The sequence below is a fragment of the Ursus arctos genome, unplaced genomic scaffold (genome assembly GCF_023065955.2).
Source record: "Ursus arctos isolate Adak ecotype North America unplaced genomic scaffold, UrsArc2.0 scaffold_8, whole genome shotgun sequence".
Classification (NCBI taxonomy): Eukaryota; Metazoa; Chordata; class Mammalia; order Carnivora; family Ursidae; genus Ursus; species Ursus arctos.
Window position 1 is genome coordinate 61,943,161 of NW_026623100.1, and position 22,435 is coordinate 61,965,595.

The 22,435-nt window shown below is 40.6% G+C and overlaps 1 protein-coding gene across 9 annotated transcripts in view; it reads right to left on the reverse strand.

Moving 5' to 3' along the window:
- The window catches only part of LCLAT1 (lysocardiolipin acyltransferase 1), a 185,987-nt gene extending 164,633 nt beyond the window's left edge, over nt 1–21,354 (reverse strand). The window contains exons 1-2 of one of the 9 annotated variants that reach the window (XM_048222546.2): nt 21,181–21,351; nt 19,848–19,936 (exon numbers count right to left, since the gene is read on the reverse strand). The gene's annotated coding sequence lies outside the window, so the exon portion shown is untranslated. Of the gene's footprint in view, nt 1–19,847; nt 19,937–20,978 lie in introns of all 9 variants that reach the window. The other 8 variants (XM_026478326.4, XM_057308965.1, XM_026478317.4 and 5 more) reach the window with 8 other exon arrangements.
- Nucleotides 21,355–22,435: the final 1,081 nt, after the last annotated feature.

Consider the following 22,435-nt stretch of genomic DNA (forward strand, 5'->3'; position numbering starts at 1 on the left):
CCCAGAGGGGAGGTTATTTATAAAAATTGACTGTTAACTAATAGAAATCTCAATTTTACAGGACACATTTTCCAATTACTATATAATAAAACTAAGAATAATAAATTCGAAACAAAGAACCCTAATGATTTGTAATTTTTAAACTCTCCTAAATAATGAAAAAAAAACTAAGGATAAACAAATCTTGTAGTTCTCAAACTTTGGTGTATATCCAAACTACCTGGGGAGCTTGCTTAAAATTCAGAAGTTCTACATATACATGTATGTATAGTTTCCTATAGTTGCTATAACAAATTACTTGGTAGCGTAAAACCAGAAATGTATTCTTTCACTGTTCTAGAGGCTAAAAGTCTGAAATCAGTATAAGTAGGCCAAAATCAAGGTGTCAATGAGGCCACCTCCCTCCTAAGGTTCTAAGGGAGAATCCATTCCTTGCCTCCTCCAGCTTTTGGTGGCTGCCAGAATTCCTTGCCTTGTGGCCCCATCACTCCAATCTGTCTCCGTGGTCATCACATTGCCTCCTACTCTTCTGTGTTTGTATATAATCTTCTTCTGCCTCCCTCTTGGAAGGATATATGTGATTATCTTTGGGACCCACCCAGATAATCCAGAATAACTTCCCCACCTCAAGATCCTCAACTTAATCATATCTGCAAAGACCCTTTCTGGCCATATAAGGTAACATTCACAGGTTCCAGGGATCAGAAGTTAGATCTCTTTTTGGAGCCTACCCCAGCACATCTCCTTAAAAACATATGCCAAACCTTTTGATTGGGAATTAGATAATCTTATTAGTCTCCAGATTTTAGAATGCAACATCACAGCCTTTTGATCCTCAGAACTACAAACACTATCTCTGAAATTAACTCAAGAATCTATCACCAGGTATGCAGGACACTATCACAGCAGCACCCATTTGTCTCTCAAGAATATAAAAGAAGTCTTACATGTCAACTTAATGTAAATGTGAATAAATTACTCTCAAATTTTGTACTCTCTCCTGAACAATCTACATGCACACATCTGGCATGCATACTCAACAATAAATTGAGTTTTCTCTCACTTCTGCATTGGTAAGGAGGGCTCTTTTTGCTAGTAGGACTTTCCTTATTTCCCCAACACACTTTATAGAGTTGGGTAATAATGAATTACTTTTTTTTAATTAATCTGAAATTAACTACTTTCCAAAAGCAGCAAAATTTATTTTTATCTTCTAAATTTTCCAAGACACATGATTTCAAGGCCTACTAGCCCATGAATCTCCTCCAGAATCAAGTAGTTTTCATTTCATAAAATCAAAATAAACTCCAGATGAATTAAAGAGTTATATGTAAAATATGGAAGCATTAAGAATTAGAAAATATAATAGGAAAAAATGAGCAAAGAATCAAAATAGTCACATATGAAAAGAAACTAAAAAAACCAAAAAACCTAAGAAATCAAATCAAAGCAATGCGATGCCACATTTCCCACTACTACCTCTTCATATAGGACAGTGATAAGATCTAGCAAACGTGAAGGCATGGAGAAACAGGGACCCTTAAAATATACTATTACCAAGAGTAAAACTGACAGAGCCCTTCTGAAAAGGCAAATACATCTTTACCTAATAATTCCACTTCTAATCCTCTATCCTACATAAGTACTCATACAAGTAAAAATAATATATATACATTTATATATATATATATACATATATACACACACACACACACACATAAAAATGTTCATTGAAGCACAATTTGTGGGTGAAAAGTCAAAATAGTATAAATGTCCATCAATGGAAAAATGCCTACATGAGGGTCTATGCCTACAATGGAATATAGGCAGCCAGTGAAGAGGATGATGTACACCAAACTAAGCTGTCATTTAGAAAGCTAGCTATGGGGGCACCTCGGTGGCTCAGGTCATGATCCCACGGATCAAGCCCCACATTGGGCTCCCTGCTTGGTGAGCCTGCTTCTCCCTCTCCCTCTGCCTACCTCTCCCCCTGCTTGTGCTGTCAAAAAAAAAAGCTAGCCATGGGGCGCCTGGGTGGCACAGCGGTTGGGCGTCTGCCTTCGGCTCAGGGCGTGATCCCGGCGTTGTGGGATCGAGCCCCACATCAGGCTCCTCCACTATGAGCCTGCTTCTTCCTCTCCCACTCCCCCTGCTTGTGTTCCCTCTCTCGCTGGCTGTCTCTATCTCTGTCAAATAAATAAATAAATAAAATCTTTTAAAAAGGGGGGGGGCGCCTGGGTGGCACAGCGGTTAAGCGTCTGCCTTCGGCTCAGGGCGTGATCCTGGCGTTGTGGGATCGAGCCCCACATCAGGCTCCTCTGCTATGAGCCTGCTTCTTCCTCTCCCACTCCCCCTGCTTGTGTTCCCTCTCTCGCTGGCTCTCTCTCTCTCTGTCAAATAAATAAATAATCTTTAAAAAAAAAAAAAAGCTAGCCATGATACATTACGTGAAAAAAAGCACTTAAAAATGGTAACTAAATTATTCTGGTTTTATTTACAGGAAAAAAAACAAAACCAACAAGCATACATAATATGTTTACATATTAACAGAAACTGTATTTTCAAAAACAATCTTATGGGAAAATCCTCATAACATTAAGTGTAGACTACAAAATTGTATAAGCAACTACATAAGCAAAAGTAGTGCAAAAGGATTTTGAGCTGTATTTTATACATCTCTTGTTTTCCAAAATGCATAAATGATACTTACATAATTGAAACAAAAATCAATTAACATTTTTCTATTTTACATGGGGACCCAGATGACCAATAAATCATTACTGGTCAGGAACCAATAGGACCAATTCAAACAGAATACAGGAAATTGAATGTAAAACGACGTAGTAAGTTCATGTACAAAGAACACTTTTAAAAACATAGTCACCCAAACTTACCCAACATAAAGAATGCTAGCTCCTTCAGACCGATTACTTGGAATATATTTATTCTGATGTTGCACTACTAAATATACTTTCAAACTTGTATAGTTTGAAATTTCCTTTGGTCAGTTCAGGTGACAGATAAAAAGATAATTCACAATTGTATTTACACCTTATTTTTAACTAAAATTGGTATTAACCGACATGATCACCTGTCCTGATCACCTAGGTTGACCCAAGGACGGCTAATTTCAAACAACTCTAGCTTCAAAGAACAAAGTTCTAGCACAAGTTCAGTTAGTTAAATCAATATGCTGTAGCTTTTGAAGACATATTTTGAGACAGGTAACAGATGCTGGCTTCAGAAAACAGACTTCAGATAAACTGGTCTTCACCGCCATCAACACCACCTTTCAGTATGCATCTATCAACATCCTCCATTCTATTTACTCATGGGCTTCCTGCCTAGAATGATCCTCTTCCCCAGCCAATTATCAAAATCCTACCATCTCTTCAAGACCACACTCAAAATACATCTGCTCCATGAATTGCTCTTTTGAATTCCAGAAGCATTTCATTATCTGTACTGCTCATTTGGTCATGTGCTATTTTTATACTGACATTCTTTTAATATATTCTGACTTCTCAATTATAGTTTATAAGGAACTGGAAGATATATCCTCTATTTCTAAGGCAATTCACTGGAGATACACACTGAGTGGCCAATCCAAGAAACACAAGAGGTGTTTGTTTTCTTTTGTTCTATATAAAGACTGGGACAGTATTATTAGTTTGGAACTGATGAACTGTAGTGGATCTTGAACAGCTAGCTGCCTAAGGAGTGTGGGTTCCATCCTACCATAATGGAGAACTGCAAGTGCCTGAGCTCAAAAGTGATGTAGAAAAAGCAGTCCTCAGTCCACAGTTGCCAGACAAGGGAGCTGGTAGGGTTCCAAACCCTCTAATCAAGAGGGGGCTCAGCATAAAGGGTTAACTAAGGACTTTACAGTCAGAAAGCACTGGGTTTGCCAGTTCCCGCTCTATGACTCTGGGCAAGTTACATGACTTTTTAAAAGCTTCACTTTCTTTATCTATAAAACAAGGATAATAAAACCAGAACCTACCTAGCTATAGTGAATATTACATAAAATAACACATATCACAATGACCGACAATAAACACTGCATTTTGACACCAATTCTCCTGACACCAACTGGGTGTCCCACAGTTTAATTCAATACTGGCACATTACCTGGAGTAAGCATCAGATCCCACAAGCTAAAGGGCAAGATACCCAACAAGAATGCCCTCCGTCACACATCCCCAAGCTATCAAAACTTCTGTCTAATCTGGCTACAAATTCAAGGGCTCCCACAATCCTCCTTCAAGTGCAATAATTTGCTAGAATGACTCATGGAACTTGTTGAAAACACTATATTTAAACAATTAGTTTCATTATAAAGGATACAAGACAGGAACAGCCAAGTGGAAGACATGCATAGGGCAAGGTCTAGGGGAAGAGAACGGAGGGATTCAGAACTTCCATGCCCTCTCTTGGAGAAATTCAGGTGTCACCCTCCCGGCACATCCATGTGTTCACCAGCCTGGAAACTCCAGGGGTTTCATATGCAGGCATGGTTGATTAAATCATTTATGCATAATTGAACTCAATCTCTAGTCCGTCTCCCCACCCCAGAGATCAAGAGGTGGTAAAGTTCCAACCCTCTAATTGAGAGCTAAGTCTTTCCCAGACCCTCCCCTGAAACTATCTAAGGCCCCATCCTAAGTCACCTGATTAGCATAAACTCAGGTAAGGTTAAAGGGAGCTAATTATGAATAACAAAAGATACTCCTACCACTCAGGAAATTCCAAGGGTTATTGAAGCTCTATGTCTGGAACCAGGGACAAGAACCAGACATAGTCTTTATTATATCACATGCCCAATAAATGGAAGCTATTATTTTAGAAACCTACTAGTAAGCTATTAAAATAATGCAAGCATAAAGAGGAGAAGGGGAAAAAAAAAACATCAAAAGCATTACAAAAGAATCAATAGAAAAAAACGGGGCCTGCAGTCAAATTGAGTATAATGATTCAAGCCTGGACGACTAAATAGACAAAAAAAGACATATCCAGCAGGGAGCTGAGGATGGGATTTAGGATAAATTTAGTGTTAGCCAAGTTGAGACTGAAGGCAACAACCAGTGATTTCGAATGGACGCAGACAGATGAACGTGTGCCTAGAGACGGAGGAGGACATGGCAGAATCAGTTTTCAGAGTTATCCACATAGAGAAGATTCCCAACTCACCCCCCCCAAGGAAGCCCTCAGTACTCAAGGGAGGATACCTGCTAGTGGTATCACATAACCATCTACAGGAGTCAAAAAAAAAAAAAAAAAAAAAAAAGCAATTTACTGCACTCAGCAGAAAAGGGCTGAACTCTAGAATATATTCCATGGTGGACCAGTCGGTTAAGCGTCTGCCCTTCGGATCCTGGGATTGAGTCCTGCATTGGGCTCCTTGCTGAGCAGGGAGCCTGCTTCTCCCTCTGCCTGCAGCTCTCCCTCCTTGTGCGCTCTCTCGCTCTCTGACAAATAAATAAATAAAATCTTAAAAAAAATAATTTGGACTCTAAAATGGTACTTCATTTTTAACACAAAGATTCAAAAAGAATCACATGGGGGCGCCTGGGTGGCGCAGTCGTTAAGCGTCTGCCTTTGGTTCAGGGTGTGATCCCAGTGTTCTGGGATCCAGCCCCACATCAGGCTTCTCTGGGAGCCTGCTTCTTCCTCTCCCACTCCCCCTGCTTGTGTTCCCTCTCTCGCTGGCTGTCTCTCTCTGTCAAAATAAATAAATAAAATCTTTAAAAAAAAAAAAAAAGAATCACATGACCAAATACCAAAGAGAAATGCTGGTCTTGTTTTTTGACAAAAAAAAAAAAAGGACCATTTTATTACCTGTCAACAGGAAACTTATAATGCATCTCACAGAAGTGTTTATTTTTTCAAAGAAAAGTTTACGGAACAACCACAGAACATTTCGACAGCACAACAGAAACAGAACAACTATAATCAATTCAGAAAAGCTTCACGTTCAGATACATAAAGCAGGATAAACACTTCAAGCACAGACACCATTACACAGACTTACTCAAAGCTTTTACAGTCAGTCCAGCTTTTAGAAAGTACATTCGATACCTAGAAACTGCCATGTTAATGGCCCATAGTTCAAAAGGATCCCAATTTATTCTTCCCCACAATGTACATATTGTAGAGGCTGCTTTGAGACACTAGGCTTGAGCAATGGAAACTTGATCAAGGTGAAAGGGCCCACAGTGACCCCCTGGCTGAGTACAGATGGGTCCATCATGGACCCACCTCAGAATATCCACAGGCCCTAACTAACAGAGGGCTACTTGCTACCAGACGGTTACCAAAAAAAGGGAAATTTCTGTAAGTCTCCATACCTCCTCACCTTCCCCATTTAGAAACAGCCCCCACCCACCACCTAGTGGCAGACAGCCTCTCTCCTCTGCTGTCCTGCCAGCTGCTCCCTTGAGGTGTATTCAGTAAACTTCTATTTCCTTTGTTCTGTCTTGGGTGAATCCTTTCACCACCCATGCCACCAGCCCCCACCCAATCACTGCCCCACATCTGGGGGCCCCTATCCAATTCAGATAGACACCATACATATCATCTCATCCTCTTGCTGCTAGCATCCCACAAGAGAGTCCCAACGGTCTTTCAGCCAGTAAGAGTGACAAATGGGAGAAGAAAGGGAAAGCAGAGTTTGGGAACAGCATACTGGGCTAGTCAGATGGTTCGTGGTATCAAAAGGCTATAATGGGCCTATGGAACTGAGATATTCCAATACTGACTAGATTAGTGAACAGGCTTACTGACTCAGGAATTTAGGAGGACTGTGCTGGGTACAGTACTAAGTAAGGATGGTAATGCCAGAAGAGTGCAGTAAGAGCCCAATGTGTTCCATGTCCCCAAGCTCCAGACAGAAAACAAGAGGCAGCAATGTTACAATCCTCCAGGTCCTTGGAGCTTTGGTTTTTTCCAGATAGCAATACCCCTAGCCAGAATATGGACAGTGAGGGCAAAATTTAAGCCCAGATCCCAACCTCCAGAAGGAATGGGGTGAGGGGCAGCTCCCCTCCCCACACTCCATAACATCAGGTGTATTCAAGTTCCAAAGATGGCTAGACCTTCCTAAGACCTTCCTAAATAAAGAAAGCCGGCATGACTCACTCTCCCCACTTCCTGGACTCTGAGTCTAAAGCCAAACTACAAGGACCATTTTATTTTTCATTGAACTTTAAAATATGTTTGCATTAGGCAGACCGTTACTTTCGTTTATAGTAGTACTTAATTCTATTATAATATATAAACCAATTATAACTACAGTTATCTACCTATGTATAAACTCCTTGTTCACATGCTAGGCATTTTGCATTGAGGCTTATTTCCATTATCCTAAGCTAAGAGTAGCTGAGGATGCCCTTGGCTTGAACCATCCCCCAACTTGCTCCAATTACGTAACCTACAGAAAACCAAGGTCTTCCCCAAAACCACTGCCAATTTCTGAGGGGCTTAAATTCCCTCAGCCTCTGAAGATCCCCTTCTAACTCAACTTCTAACTCAACCAATTCACCAAGTCTACCCTGTTCCCAACACCTGAACCCCCAAAACAAAACAAAACAAAAAATCTCAAGTAAATCATTTGTAAATTTGAGGGTCTGAGAGACCCGTCAATTTAAATAAAAGATATCCTTGAGCCATCTTCCAGCTCCTCCCTCTTCTTCAAACATCCGGTGTTCCTACTCACCCAAAAATTACCTTTGAAATTCCAAATGGTTATCCCTAGGTTAAGCAAAATTCAGCCCTTTTCAGCTCTACTCCCCGGCGAGCATGCCCACATCCATCAAGATGCTGAGCTCTAAATTTAGCCTTCCACCTATCAGGAGCCACCCCCCACATTTTTTTAAGGCGAAAGGATAATACTTCTGTTACCTTGTTAAGCCACATTTCCAGCCCTAATGCTTCTTCCTAGTACAAAGGAAGGCAGAACAGGGTCTCCTCAATCAATGTTTACTGAATTGAATTACCAGGCCACTGTTCTAAGTAATTGCTCACCAGATCAAACTGTACACTTCCTTTCTCAGAGCAGCAAGGGCACTTGCACATTCAAAGTGTCCTCACTTCCAAAAGCAACTATTATCAGTTGCTTCATCGGGTTCTTTCGAATTATTGCCAGTGAAATCTATGACCTAACAACCAAGTAAAAAGTCCCCTCATTTTTTGTTACAAATTAAGAAATTAAGTCTCAGGGGCACCCAGGTGGGTCAGTTATGCATCCAGCTCTTGGTTTCAGCTCAGGTCCTGGGATCCCACCCTGTGTTGGGCTCTGTGCTAGGTGAGGGGTTGGCTTGGGATTCTTTCTCCCTCCCTCTCTGCTCCTCCCTGTGTTCATGAGCACACGCTCGCTCGCTCGCTCTCTCTCGCTCTCTCTCAAATATTTTTTTAAAAAAAGAAATTAAGTCCCAGGGAAGTAAAATTAGTCATCCACAGCCTTCTAATAACAAAAAGCAGAGTTCTGAAAATGTGGGAGGTACTGCAAGAAGTGTGTTACTTGCACCATCTTTTAATCCTCATACCTCACAACCGCCATAGTAGATAAACAGCACCATGACCCCTCGTTACAGTGGGTAAACAGGTTAAAAAATAAAATCCCCTGCTCCAAGTCACTATGACAGTAAGTGCTACCATGGGATTCAAGCCCAGCAGGCTAAATTCAGAGTTCAAGCTGTTAATGGGTAATTTAAACAAAAAAAAGATAACATTGTGTATTCCATACAAACATAAAATGAACACCTATGATTTTATTTAACTCATTAATTAATTACAGAACAAGTAAGATGTTTCATTTGGTTCAAAAGCGACTCCAAAGAGCACAAACATATAAGCAATCAGAAATAGTGAAACAAATTTGCTTCATAGATCCAAAACTGGCTTCTTCCAGAAAAGAGGAAAAGAAATCAATTGTATCTCCAACCAAAATAAGACTTTGAGGGTGGAGAGAGGAAGGCACACCAGCTGGGGACCTGGGACCCATGGAACAACAGGGTGCTGAGTGCCCTGGGTTTTCCTTTTGCCTCATATGAACGTGGAGGTGAAGAAGCCAGTTATCCAGAAATGCCAAAGGGGGTTAGACAAAAAAGACTCTGCTCTTTCAAAGGACCAAGAAAAGAGCAGCACAGAAAAACAGAAAACTTTTATACAATAACTACTGCACCAGCCAAAAATCACAGACAAAACTGTGGCCCATCCCTACCCATGACAGCACAGGCCAGGTAGGGAGCCTTAAACTTTCACTCTCACCAGGCTGTACTCAGCACGACCTCTTTCCCTTACCCAACCCCTGGCCCCTGCAGGGAGGATATCAAAGGCAGGACTTTCTTCCCTGCCAGGTGGGTTTAAAGACTCCCTTTCCTAGCCACAAAGTGTCTATGGAGAGCATCTGGAGAGCCTGGACGTATATTCCCATGACAGTTACAAGGCACTCCTTCCCATCCCCATGGGGGTGGTAGAGGCAAGGCCTGATACAGAGGCAGGACTTTCACCACCCTCCAAGGTAGGAAGGCCATCCCCTCCCAGCAGTGTAGGCAGAGGTCCAAGGAAGGGGGGAGGGGGGAACAGTTAAGGATGCAGAGTAGTATTCAGGGGAGGCCTAGAAGGGAGCTGAAATGCCCACCTCTGCCAGCAACAATGAGGAGTCCCACTTTGTGCGTCAATGAACCAATTCCTGGAAAGCATACAATTCACCCAAAATGAAATAGGTCATTTGAATAGCCCTGTAACTATTAAGGAAATTGAACTCATAATTAAAAACCTCCAGAAAAAGAAATCTCCTGGCCCAGATTTTTTCATCAGAGAATTATACCAAATTTTTAAAGAGGAATTAACACAATTACTTCCAGAAAATACAAGAATAGGGAGTATTTTCCATTTACGAAGCTAGTATTACCGTGATACAAAAACCAGAAAAAGATAGTACAAAAAAATAAAGCTACAGATCAATACATGAGTATAGACACAAAAATCCTTAACAATGTATTAGCAAATAAAATTCAGCAGTATATAAAAAGTAGAATTTAATCAGAGATGCATGGTTAGTTCAATATTCAAGAATCAATCTATGTAATCCACAATACTAACAAACTGAAAAAAAAAATCAACTGATTAAAGTCAATACCTATTCATGAGAGAAACTCTCAGAAAAAAATGGAATAAAGGAGAACTTCCTCAATTGGATAATGAGCATCTACAAAAAACCTACAGTAAACTTTACTACACTTAATGATAGAAGACCAACTGCATAATCTGTATTATTGGGAACAAGGCAGGGATGTCCCTTAATTCACCATAGTACTGGAAGTCCTAGTCAATGCAAGGAAGCAGGAAAAGGAAAAGGAAATAAAAGCCACACAGAAAGAAGAAATAAAACTGTCCCTATTTGCAGATGACATGATGGTTTCCATAGAAAATCCCAAGAAAACTACTTTAAAAACCTCTCAGAACTAATAAATGAGTTCAGCAAAGCTGTAGATACAAAATAAACATTTTAAAAAGCAACTGTATTTCATGTGAAAAGGCAACCTACACAAAAAATTTGTAATTTATCATATATATTTACATATCCATATATATTTACATATATTTATATATTTTATGTATTTATTTTTATATATAAATTTATTTTTATATTTTTATTTATTTCTATTTTTATTTATTTTGTTATTTTATTTATTTATTATTACATATTGTATATTTTATATATAACATATTATATTATATATGTAATTATATATATTATAATTAATATATTATAATATAAATTATATTAACATATATATTTATATATTAATATATTATATATATATTTATTAAAATATATATATATAAGGGGCTTGGATCTAGAATATATAAAGAACTTCTAAACTCAGTAGAGAAAAGGCAAATAGCCAAATTTAAAAAATGGGCAAAGGGGGGTGCCTGGGTGGCACAGCGGTTGAGCGTCTGCCTTCGGCTCAGGGCGTGATCCCGGCGTTGTGGGATCGAGCCCCACATTGGGCTTCTCCACTGTGAGCCTGCTTCTTCCTCTCCCACTCCCCCTGCTTGTGTTCCCTCTCTCGCTGGCTGTCTCTATCTCTGTCAAATAAATAAATAAAATCTTTAAAAAAAAAAAAAAAAGAAAAGAAAAGAAAAAAAATAAAAAATGGGCAAAGGATCTGAACACACATTTCTCCAAAAAAAATATACAAAATGACTAATAAGCACATGAAAGGATGTCTGACATCATTTGCCATCAGGGACATGCAAATCAAAACCACAATGAGATAGCACCTCACACCCACTAGGATGTTATAATATAACTTCTGTAGAATATCCCTATAATCAAAAAGACAGATAACAGTAAGTGTTGGTGAGGCTGTAGAGAAATGGGAACACTCACACAGTGCTGATGGGATTGTAAAGTGGTACAGCCTGGAAGAGTCCAGAAGTTCCTCAAAAGAATGAAATAAGATGAAAACAAAGAGGGAGGCAAACCTAAGAGACTCTTAACTATAGGGAACAAACTGAGGGCTGCAGGAGGGGTGATGGGTGGGGGGAATGGGGTAACAGGGCTATGGGCATTAATGGGGCACTTGAAGTAATGAGCACTGGGTGTTATATGCAACCGATGAATCACTAAATTCTACCCCTGAAACTAATAATAATACATTATGTTAACTAAATTGAATTTAAATTTTAAAAAAATTTTTAAATTAAACATGTTTACCATATGACAGAAATTTAACTCCTAAGTATATACCAAAGAAAAATTAAAACATATATCTACACAAAAACTTGTGCTTGAGTGACCACAGCAGCATTACTCATAACAGCCAAGAAGTGCTCATGAACTGATCAATGGATAAATAAAATGGGACCTATCCATACAATGGAATACCTCATTATTTAGCCATAAGGAATGATGCACTGATACATGCTACAGCATGGATGAACTTTGAGAACATGCTGGGTAAAAGAAGCTAATCACAAAAGACCACATATTGTGTGAGTCCACTAATATGAAATGTCCAGAATAGGCAAATATATAAAGACAGAAAGATTAGAACTTGTTTAGGGCCAAGGCTGGGGGAAAGGGGAGTGTCACTGCTAATGAACAGAGGGCTTCTTTTTGAGGTGATGAAATGTTCTAAAATTAATTGTGGTAATGGTTATACAACTCAATGAATATACTAAAAATCACTACCAAATCCACAGCTGAATTCTCTGTAGAAATTGACAAGCTGATTCTAAAATTAATATAGATTTGCTGGGGAACCTAGAATAGTCAACACAAACTTGAAAAAGAAGAACAAAGTAGGAGGATTCATACTTCCTGATTTCAAAACTCATCACAAAGCAACTAATTAAGACTGTGGCACTAGCATAAGGACTGACATATAGATAACACAATAGAACTGAGAGTTCAGAAACAAACTCGTTTGTCTATATAACCACAATATGACCCAGCAACTGCACTCCTGGGCATTTATTCCAGTGAAATGAAAACTTAAGTTCACACAAAAACCTGTACATGAATGTTCTTAACAGCTTTATTTAAACAGCCAAACACTAGAAATCACCTAACATGTCCTCCAATGGATACCTCCACACCAAATAGTAAGGATCATAAGGAATACCAAGCAATACCAATACAAGAAAAAAGAACAAACTATTGATACATGCAACAACCTGAATGACCCTCCAGGGAATTACGCTAAGTGGAAAAAGACAATCCCCAAAGTTTATACACTGTATAATTCCACTTACATAACATTCTTGCAATGGCAGAATTCTAAAAATGGAGAACACATTAGTGATTGTCAGAGAAGTGGGTGTGTGGCTATCAAAGGACCACATAAGGAACCCATATGGGGAAACTGTTCTGGATCTTGGCTCTATCAATGTCAATATTCTGGTTGTAATACTGTACTACACTCTGCAAGATGTTGGGGAAAACTGGGTAAAAGGTACATGGGTTCCTTTTGTACTATTTCTTACAACTGCAAGTAGCGCTACAATTACCTCAAGATAAACAGTCTTAAAAAGAAGGTAGAGGAAGATTTGACCACAGACAGAAGAGGAAAAAGCAATGTGGTCACAGACACAAGGACTGGAGTGATGTGGCCACACCAAGAAATGAAGGAAGGCAGTCACCAGAAGCTAGATGAGGCAAGGAACATATTCTCCCCTGGAGCCTCTGGAGGCGGCACAGTCCTCCCACACTTTGACCTCAGCCACTGATTCTGATCTCAGACTTCTGGGCTCCAGAACTGTGAAAATGTAATTGCTGCTGTAGTAAGCCACCAAGTTTGTGGTATTTGTTACAGCCGCCACAAGAAACTGATATAACTACCCATCTCCTAGAAATGTAAAGAATTAACAAATATTCAGAAGTCTGAATTGCAACTGCAAAAGAAAACCAGATACAATTTTAGAGTTCTTAATTCAAAATAAGAATATTAACACCCCTAATTTTTGAGAGTTAAAGAAATCTGAGATAAAAAGATAAATGAATCTAGCTTTGGGAACAATTATGTCCAATGTAGACTGAGTTCCCTGAAGATTAGCCCACTCAATACACAAGAACTATTTATAACAGCAGCTCTAGGAAAGATTCAATCTTGATTAACTGACTTCTAAGGTATTTCTTCTCAGAAGGAAAGAGAAGGTAAATTAAGCTGGTTTCATTACAACCATAAATAAACTAAGCAACATAAGGTTACTCTAGCACCCTCTAGACTACTTGAGATTATTTCAGTCCTGCTTCTACACTTCTCCTCCATTCTTACAGAGAACAAAGCAAACATGATTCTCCCTTTAATTTAATCAGTTGGTCCTAATTAACAGTCATGCTGAAAATACAATTTTAAGTTTAAATTTGTAGGTATTCACATTTTTTAAAATATTTATTTATTCTAGAGACAGACTGCACACAAGCAGGGGGAGGGGCAGAAGGAGGGTGAAAGAATCTCAAACAGGCTCCAACTCCCTGAGCATAGAGCCCAACTCGGGGCTCGATCCCACCACCCCGAGATCACAACCTGAGCAGAAATGCAGAGTTGGCCACTTAACCGACTGAGCAATCTAGGCATCCCAATGTTACTCCTGTAATTCACAAACTCTGCAGTTTGAATACTACATCATAAAACATCATTATATGTATGTTTATAACACAAACAATAAAAACCACTAATACATTTTTACTGAATTTCAGAATGATATAATGACACATGCAGGAGTATTAAGAGTGCCAAAACAAGGGGTGCCTGGGTGGCGCAGTCGTTAGGCGTCTGCCTTTGACTGAGGGCATGATCCCGGCGTTCCGGGATCCAGTCCCACATTGGGCTCCTCCGCTGGAAGCCTGCTTCTTCCTCTCCTACTCCCCCTGCTTGTGTTCCCTCTCTCGCTGGCTATCTCTGTCAAATAAATCAATAAAAAATCTTAAAAAAAAAAAAAAAAAGAGTGCCAAAACAATCACAACACAGGAAAGGAAAAAAGGGCAAAAGGATGCCTCATTTAAAACTCCCACATCATAGGGGCACCTGGGTAGCTCGGTCAGTTAAGTGCCTGCCTGACTCTTGATTTCAGCTGAGGTCATGATTTCAGGGTTGTGAGACTGAACCCCCACATGGGGCCCCTAGATGGGCATGGAGCCTGCTTAAGATTCTCTCTCTCCCTCTGCCCCTCCCAGCCCCTCTTTCTCTCTCTAAAAAAGAAAACACTCTCACATTATAAAAAGAATCACCCTAAGTAGCTACAATAAATTATGTTCAACATGGATATTCAGAAACTTTGAGCATAACTTGTAATACAATCATACTCTTATTCAAATAATAATCTCTTACACTTAAAGCCACATAAGTAGAGTATATTTTAAATTTAAACTGAATTAAAACAGGCATTACTGCAGACTCTGGAACTAGACTGCTTAAGTTCAAACCCATGTTACTTATTTAACCTTTCTGGGCCTCAGTTTCCTCAAAAGTAAAATGAAGATCATAACAGTATTTACCTTATAGGAGAACTAAAGGAATTGCAAACTTAATGCACTTGGAACGTAACCCAGTATGTAGTAAGCACTCAACAAATATTAACCGTTACGATTATTATCATTAGCTACTAGAAGAGACTGTCACCATGACTGCCTATGGACCACATGTTTCACAGCTGTCATGCTTCCCTTTCATCATAGAAAACCTAGAGGTGACAAGAGGGGACAGAATCTCCGTGATCTTTGTAGAGAAGGCATTGATTTATCCCCTCTCTAGACAGTAAACTCAAGGACAGGAATCATGTCTTATTCAACTCTGTCCCCATCACCAAGTTCATGGTAAGCGTCCAAAAATGTTCAGGGTAAGTAAATAAAATTTTGGTGTTCAAGCCGCTTCTAGTTACCATCATTTTCTTCTGTAAGCCCACATAGGCAATTTTTTATTTACAGGCTACACAATAAAAAGAAAACATTAATTCTAAGAAAACATTTGTATTACAGCAACAACAGGACAGCAGAAATAGTAAGAGCCACAGACAAAGCTGGCTTCCCCAAGGCACCTAAACATTCCCGTGGGGAAAGAGTTGCTGTCTGAGCTAAAAACAACCCTCTTCCCGCCACACTCTGGGTCACACAGAACCCTACGAATGGCTGCCGCCACTCACTTCTCCTCCTCCTCATTCTCTTATTCCTAACTTCCGTGGTCATTTGCTTTCTGACACCTGTAGACAGCAGCTCACCAACACTTAAAATTCCTGTTTCATGCATTCTCCCAAGGGGATTAACTATACACTTAAAACATAAAGTGGAGGTGAGCTCTTATTTGAGTTGGAAAACAATGGGTAGCATAAGTCTTCCCTTTACTGTCCCCAGAGCAGCAATCTACTTCCTGTAAGGAAGTGAACAATTTCAGTTTTCAGAAACCCCAACTGTGAAAGACTGCTGATAAAGTGGTTCATCACCCCTGGTCAGCCTACACTGACGGTGCCCCTCAGGTATCCCTTCTGTTTGCCTCCGGGGTTATCACAGTAGGATCCTCGTGTTCCCACTGCCAGATAGAGGGAACTAGGAAAAGCGCAGTGAACACTTTCTGCCAAATCAGGCAAGTTCATCAAGGCCTTCTGTGAGCTTTACTCCACGGCTACAAGGAACTCACCAAGGGCTTTGCTTAGCTCCACTATTACATCTAAAACCTTGCAACCACGGGGGTCACAGTAGTCCTCATTACCCAAGAGCAATCAGCACAAATAGAAAAAAAACACACAATGATTTCTCTTAAACAGAGACATCACACAATGATGAAAAAGAGACTGGGGTAGAATTCCCCCCCTCGAAAACGAAACACAATATAAACCAATTTATTTTCATAATGTATCGGATATTAACCAAAATTTAGGTTACACTTGCAACTATGCACACCAATTCTTAGGACAAGGAATTAACAAGGAACTGGGACATAACTTTGTGGCCAAACTGTAAAACGGCAAGATATGAGAACCTTTATTTCACAATCGTAACAAATTATAACAAAGAAAATTTATACAATTATAACAATTATAGCAAAAGAAAAATTCTAGGTTTCATCATTTATTCCTCTGAAGCCTCTCATGCTCCTTTTTAAATTCTTATAAAGCATCTCTTTCATCATCATTCCAGCTGGGTTTCCTCATCAAAAGTTAATTAGTCTAACATTGCCAAATTCTCACTAGCACCCCTTTAAATTATAACAGAAAGTGCACAAATATCAGGTGTGCAACTTGAATTTTTACATATACATATACCCACAAAACGAATGCCCAGCTCAACATATAGGACATTTCCAACACTCCAGAAGGTTCCCGAATGAACCACCATTCTAACTTCTATGCCCAGGAAAGAGCTGTACCTTATTTTTGGACTTCATTTAAATGGAATCATATGGTATGCAATCTTTTGTCTGGCTCATTAAGTCTATGAAACCCATCCATGTGGATATATCAGTAGTTCCTTCTTTAACTGCTTTTGTAATGTTTCCTTTTATAAATATACCACATTTACTCATCCATTCTGCTGCTAATGTACCTCGGGTTTTATTTAATTTTTAGTTATTATGAATAAAGTTTCTATGAACATTCTTTTACTTTTTTTTTTTTTTTTTTTTGGTAGACCTATACATCCCTTCCTCTTGGGTATATATCTAGGGCTGGAATTGATGGATTATGGGTAAGATTAAACACAGCCAGTTTTCCAAAATGATTGCACATTCCCACCAACGTATACGAGATTCAGTTGCTTTACAATACTGGCACTAATAATCTTTTTAATTTTAGCCATTCTGGAAGGTGTGTAGTAGTAGCTCACTGTTTTAATTTCCATTTCTCCATTGGGCGTCTCCATTTAGGACTAATAATGTTGAACATCTTTTTATATGCATACAGACCATTCAGAGATCCTCTAGTAGAAAGTGCCTGTTCAGAACTTCTGTATGTATTTTAAATTGTCTTTTTCTTATTAATTTTACACATACAAACATACACACACATATATTCTGGGTCGGAGTCCTTGGTCAGATATATGAATTACAAATTTCTTCTTCCAGTCTGTATTTTGCCATCATTTTCTTAATGGTATCTTTAGATGGAGAGATGTTCTCAATTTTAACAAAGACTGACATCAAATTTATCAATCATTGTTAGAGTCATTGCTTTCAGAGTCCTTTTTAAGAAATTTACTCTCGTAGCACTAGAGTACTAGTTCTGACTCTGAGGTTTGAACAGTTCTCAGCCTTGCTCTGAACCCATGAAATCCTGTGTCTCTGCAAGGTTTCCAGTTTCACCTTGCAGTCAATTTAGAATGCATTCATTCATGTTTCGTTGTCAGATGCTAAACAACTCTACTGTTACGAATGTTTGAGTGGAGATCAGTTTTACAACTACAGAATTCATTTGTGATTACTTCCATATTATAATAGACTTCTGTACAAGTATATTAAAAACCTAACGTAAAAATAAATGAAAAAAATCCTCTAATACCTGTTATTCTAACATTTTACCCCAACATACGTTTAATGATTCTTCCCTCTCCTTTCCAGTGGCTTTGCTCCAGGGGAGCCACCTTTTCACTAGACCCTGCTGACTTTTACGATACAATTGAGTTTTCTGTAGTCTATGAAACCAGAAGACTACAGGAAATTATAAGCCTGGTTCTATTAGATCTTATTGACCCAACAACTTCAAAGGCTTTACAATTCTCCCAAAACCCAGTAACAAAGAACTTTCTGCTCTACCCTTAAATTAACAATATCTCCAGTCTGCAACCATATTGTTCCCCAAAAAAGCAAAACAAAACAAAAAACACCTGACTCTTCTTGCTTAGCAAGTGTTCCCCTCTCCCACCCTATTATTCTTCACACCCAATCAATCTTCCATTCTGCTTTCAAAAATGTGTGTGGTGGACTCTGAACTCTGCTCTGCCAGCAAATGCCCTGGTTCACTCCCTCGCCACCTCTTGCTTAGAGTATGGAAACTGTCCTTAACTAGTCTCCATACATTCTTTCACCCAGTCACCTCTCCAGAACTGAAACTTGATCGTATTACTCATTTGATTAAGATTTTTCTACAGGTCCCAATGCCCACGTGATAAAGTCACTCTCTCAGCTGAGAATTCACAATCTTTCCTCTGTGCTCTCTCAGCAATTTCTGCAAAATTCTGGTCTGACCCCTGGACACCCACGCACTCTCACTCATTCTGACTCTCCACTGCTAACTTCTTTGGCTGGAAGCACTTTCTCCTTTACCCTGCAGTCAGCTCCCTTCCTATCGTGGCCAGGGCCACCCCAACAAAACCAACTGTTTCCTTGTATATATTCCCACAGCTCTCTGTACCCGCCACAACTGTATCTGAGGTCGTTTCAGACTGCATTAGTTAATTATTTATTTGTCTCATTCACTGGTCAACAAACTTCTGGACCTGGGACTTCTCCCTGGACTTCCTGAAGGATAAGGTCAGGAATTTATCTTTACAAGCCAAAGACTTGGCAGGGCAATTCCATAAAGGCTCAAAGGATAAATGAATGTCCTAGTCACTTTTATTCATATCTTTTTTTCTATAAATAGACTTGAATACTTTATACAAATACATCAAAACAATGAACCTAAGTTTTCTTTCAAAAACCACCCAGCAAGTTATTTTTTTGAGAGTTTAATAAAAACTAAAATCTCCCTTAATTATTGGTTTGTGCTTCCTGTTAGGAATTAATCAACTCTTTGTTTTGAAATTTTTTAAAAAAGGGCATCAAAAGTAGGATGAATATACCACTTAACCAAAGTAACTGCAGTCATCACCATATAAATCACTACTGGATGCCAACAGAATGAAACATGGTTATTAGTTACACAATACAACCAAAGGATCACAAACAAAATACTTCACTGAAAAATGTGCTGCTATATATCCCCTTAACACATAACAAGTCTGTATGATATAAGAAGAGTACGGTATGCACGGTGGTTAAGAACACAGTTGTTCGATTTGGTGCCTCAGTTTCCTCATCGTAAAACAAAGATGAGTGAGTACTCACTTCACAAAGTTGCTAGGTGACTGAGTATGCACACACAACATCCTTAGTTGAGTAACTGCATGGTAAGAAATGTCAACTGTTACTCCTATGTTTTTCACTTTTGTAAGCCCTTTCATATATATCGTCTTGGTTTTTTTTCCCCTCACAGAAGTACAATGAGATCGTTTGGACAAGAAATGCTTTGCCCATTCTAGAGGTAAGATACTAACAAAGAGGTTATATGATTTCCCTAACATATTGTAAGCGGCAGAGTAGGAACTAGAAACCACAGCTACCCCAGCCCCAGGCCAAACTGACCAAATCTCCAGGTAGCAGTCTGGAAGAAAGTCTTTTGGGTTTCCGCCAACTGTTTCCTCTTGGTGGTGAGCAGCAGCCAGCCTAAACACCTGGTGGGGGCAAATGAACGAACCCATTTGGTCTGATTAAAAGGTAGGAGAAGCCTCACTTTCACGATGCCTGACACACAGTGAACACTCCAAAGACAGGAACTACTGATAACTGAAACACAAAGTGCTACTGCGCTTTCTCAATGACAGAACAAGGCACTCCACAAAATCAAGCCTGCTATCAAATAAAAAGTCACTTGATATTATGCTTAGCTGTCACAAAGTACAATATGGCAACAGAAACTTTTTAAAGAATAAAACTTTTATAAAATAGATAATTTTTTTACTATCAAAAATCAAGTTTTGCAAAAAGGACTTTCATTAAGACACTTTTTGAAAACTAACTAATTTTATTTCATGACATATCCTTGCCCAGATAAGCAACATGAATAGACAATATTTCATCTCTGAAAGGCCTTCACCATACTTTTCCCTGCGTCCCTAGGCTTAAACGGAATCCCAGTCCTCAGCCTTATCCACAGCCACGTGCACACAAATACAGTTATTGAGCTTCGAAGGCAGAGGCAATATTCCGGGGAACCCATCTGAAGCGGGTTAAGTACAAGGAAGAAAAACGTCTCTAAAACACTCAAGTGCCCTTTTTATTTTTTCTCTTCAGTGAGCAGGTAGAAGCTAAGATACACCTTAACAATCAGACTCTACATCAGTTCCTGGCTGGGGCCGACCTTTCCTTTCGTGGCACTGCCACCCTGGCACCTATGGGCAGGCATCTGGCGCCTGAAAGATACACAGATTAGGGCTCGACAGCCCACGTCCAAGCCTCGCACGTGGAGGACACTTTGGGACATTTTGCACATGTTATTTAACAGTGGCAGAAACAGAGCTATGCTCGGGGCGAGGCAGCTCCCGGACCCGTCCAGGTCTGGAGCGGCAAGGTCCTGACACTAACTGTAACACCGACGGGGCACCTGGCCTGCCTAGCCCTGCAGCCGCCTAGCCCTCGCCGAGCGGCCCCGCGCTGTCCCGCAGCCCCCCGACGCCTCCGCCTGCCTCAGAATCGCTTCCCCGCGCCTCCCCTCACCTGAGCCGGCCACGCCGCCACCTGCGTCCAGCCCCCAATTCCTGGTCAAGTGACCGTTACCGGGGCCTCAGCCCGGGGAGGCCCGCGGCTCAGGGATAAGTGTCCGTGGGGCTGCTCTCCCGCCGCCAACTCGGGGATCCCCCGGCCGCCGCCGCCATTTTACCGGCGCGTAATCCCCCACCTGACAGTTCCGGCCTCCCACCTGTGACCAGCAGAGGACGCCGCGCGTCGCCGTGGGGGTCGCGTGGACGAGCTGGAGAATCCGTGGGGGTCACAACCTCCGAGCAGAACCCGCCGCTAATTCATCCCAAAGCGGGGAGGCGTCCGGCCCGTCGCCCTAGTAATGCGTCCCGGCAGGCTCCATCCTGATTGGCTGCGAGCGCCGTGACGCGACGGCGTCCCAGGCTGCGTGGGAAGCCCGGGTCCCCGGCGCCCCGCCCCTGCTCCCCTGCCGGGGGCACCCCGAACGCCCGCAGTTGAGGGCTCCCTTAAAGGGACCGCGCTCGCTTCCTTGTCTGGCCTCGAGGAGAGCCGGGCGGTGTAGGGGCGAGAAACAATAGCCATAAGAACCCTTGGGGGCATTGTCCCAGGGAGCTTAATTGTTCCGCGGAACCTTAAGAGCTTCAGAGTGGAAAACAGAAATCTGGGGAATTTAATTTACAAGCCTAATTTATAGCCTGAGGTCCCCAGGCAAATCAGTAGTAGAACCAGTTCTAGAACTCAGGTTCCTGATGAGCATACCACGTTCTCCCTGGCAGGCGCAGTATTTCCCCACTCTAGAGAAATTTCCCTCCTCTGAGCACCCGCATCCCTTACATCACACCCCTTGTGAAAGGCGTTCATTGGTGTAGGAAAGACGTTAGGGCTCGAAGCCAACTGCCAAGAAAGAATTCTTGAGATGTCTTTGGTGAAGAAAGGTGATTTTATTAAAGCATGGGGACAGAACCCAGGCAGAAAGAGCTACAATGGGTAGTGAGGGGTGGTGATTATATACCTATAAATTGGGAGGGGCGTTAGGAATAGGATAAATCTCTAAGGAATTTTGGAAATAAGGTTTCCAGGACCTTGAGGGGAATAGCTATTGTTAGGAAAAGGTCATTTATTACCATCTAATAAAACCTTAGTTAGCAGACCCTTCAGATATATATGGGCGGGCCATATGCTTGGGGGATGATTGCCAACAGGTATTTTAGGGGGTTTACAGATAAAGGAAATATCTAAAGGCATTTTTATATACTAAGTAGACTTACAGGATCCTGGGGGTCAGGCCAAGATTGCCTTTTACCCTTAGCAAAGTATTAATACCGAGGCAGTTGAGTCCCTAGAGGAATGTCACTCTGCCAGTTTCAAGGACTTGCCAATAGGCTGTAGATTGTAAGGAAATTTAGTAATTTTTCTTCTGCCTTTGTTTCCCATATTATTCATCATTTTCTACTGTGGGGTATCTGCCCTCTAAC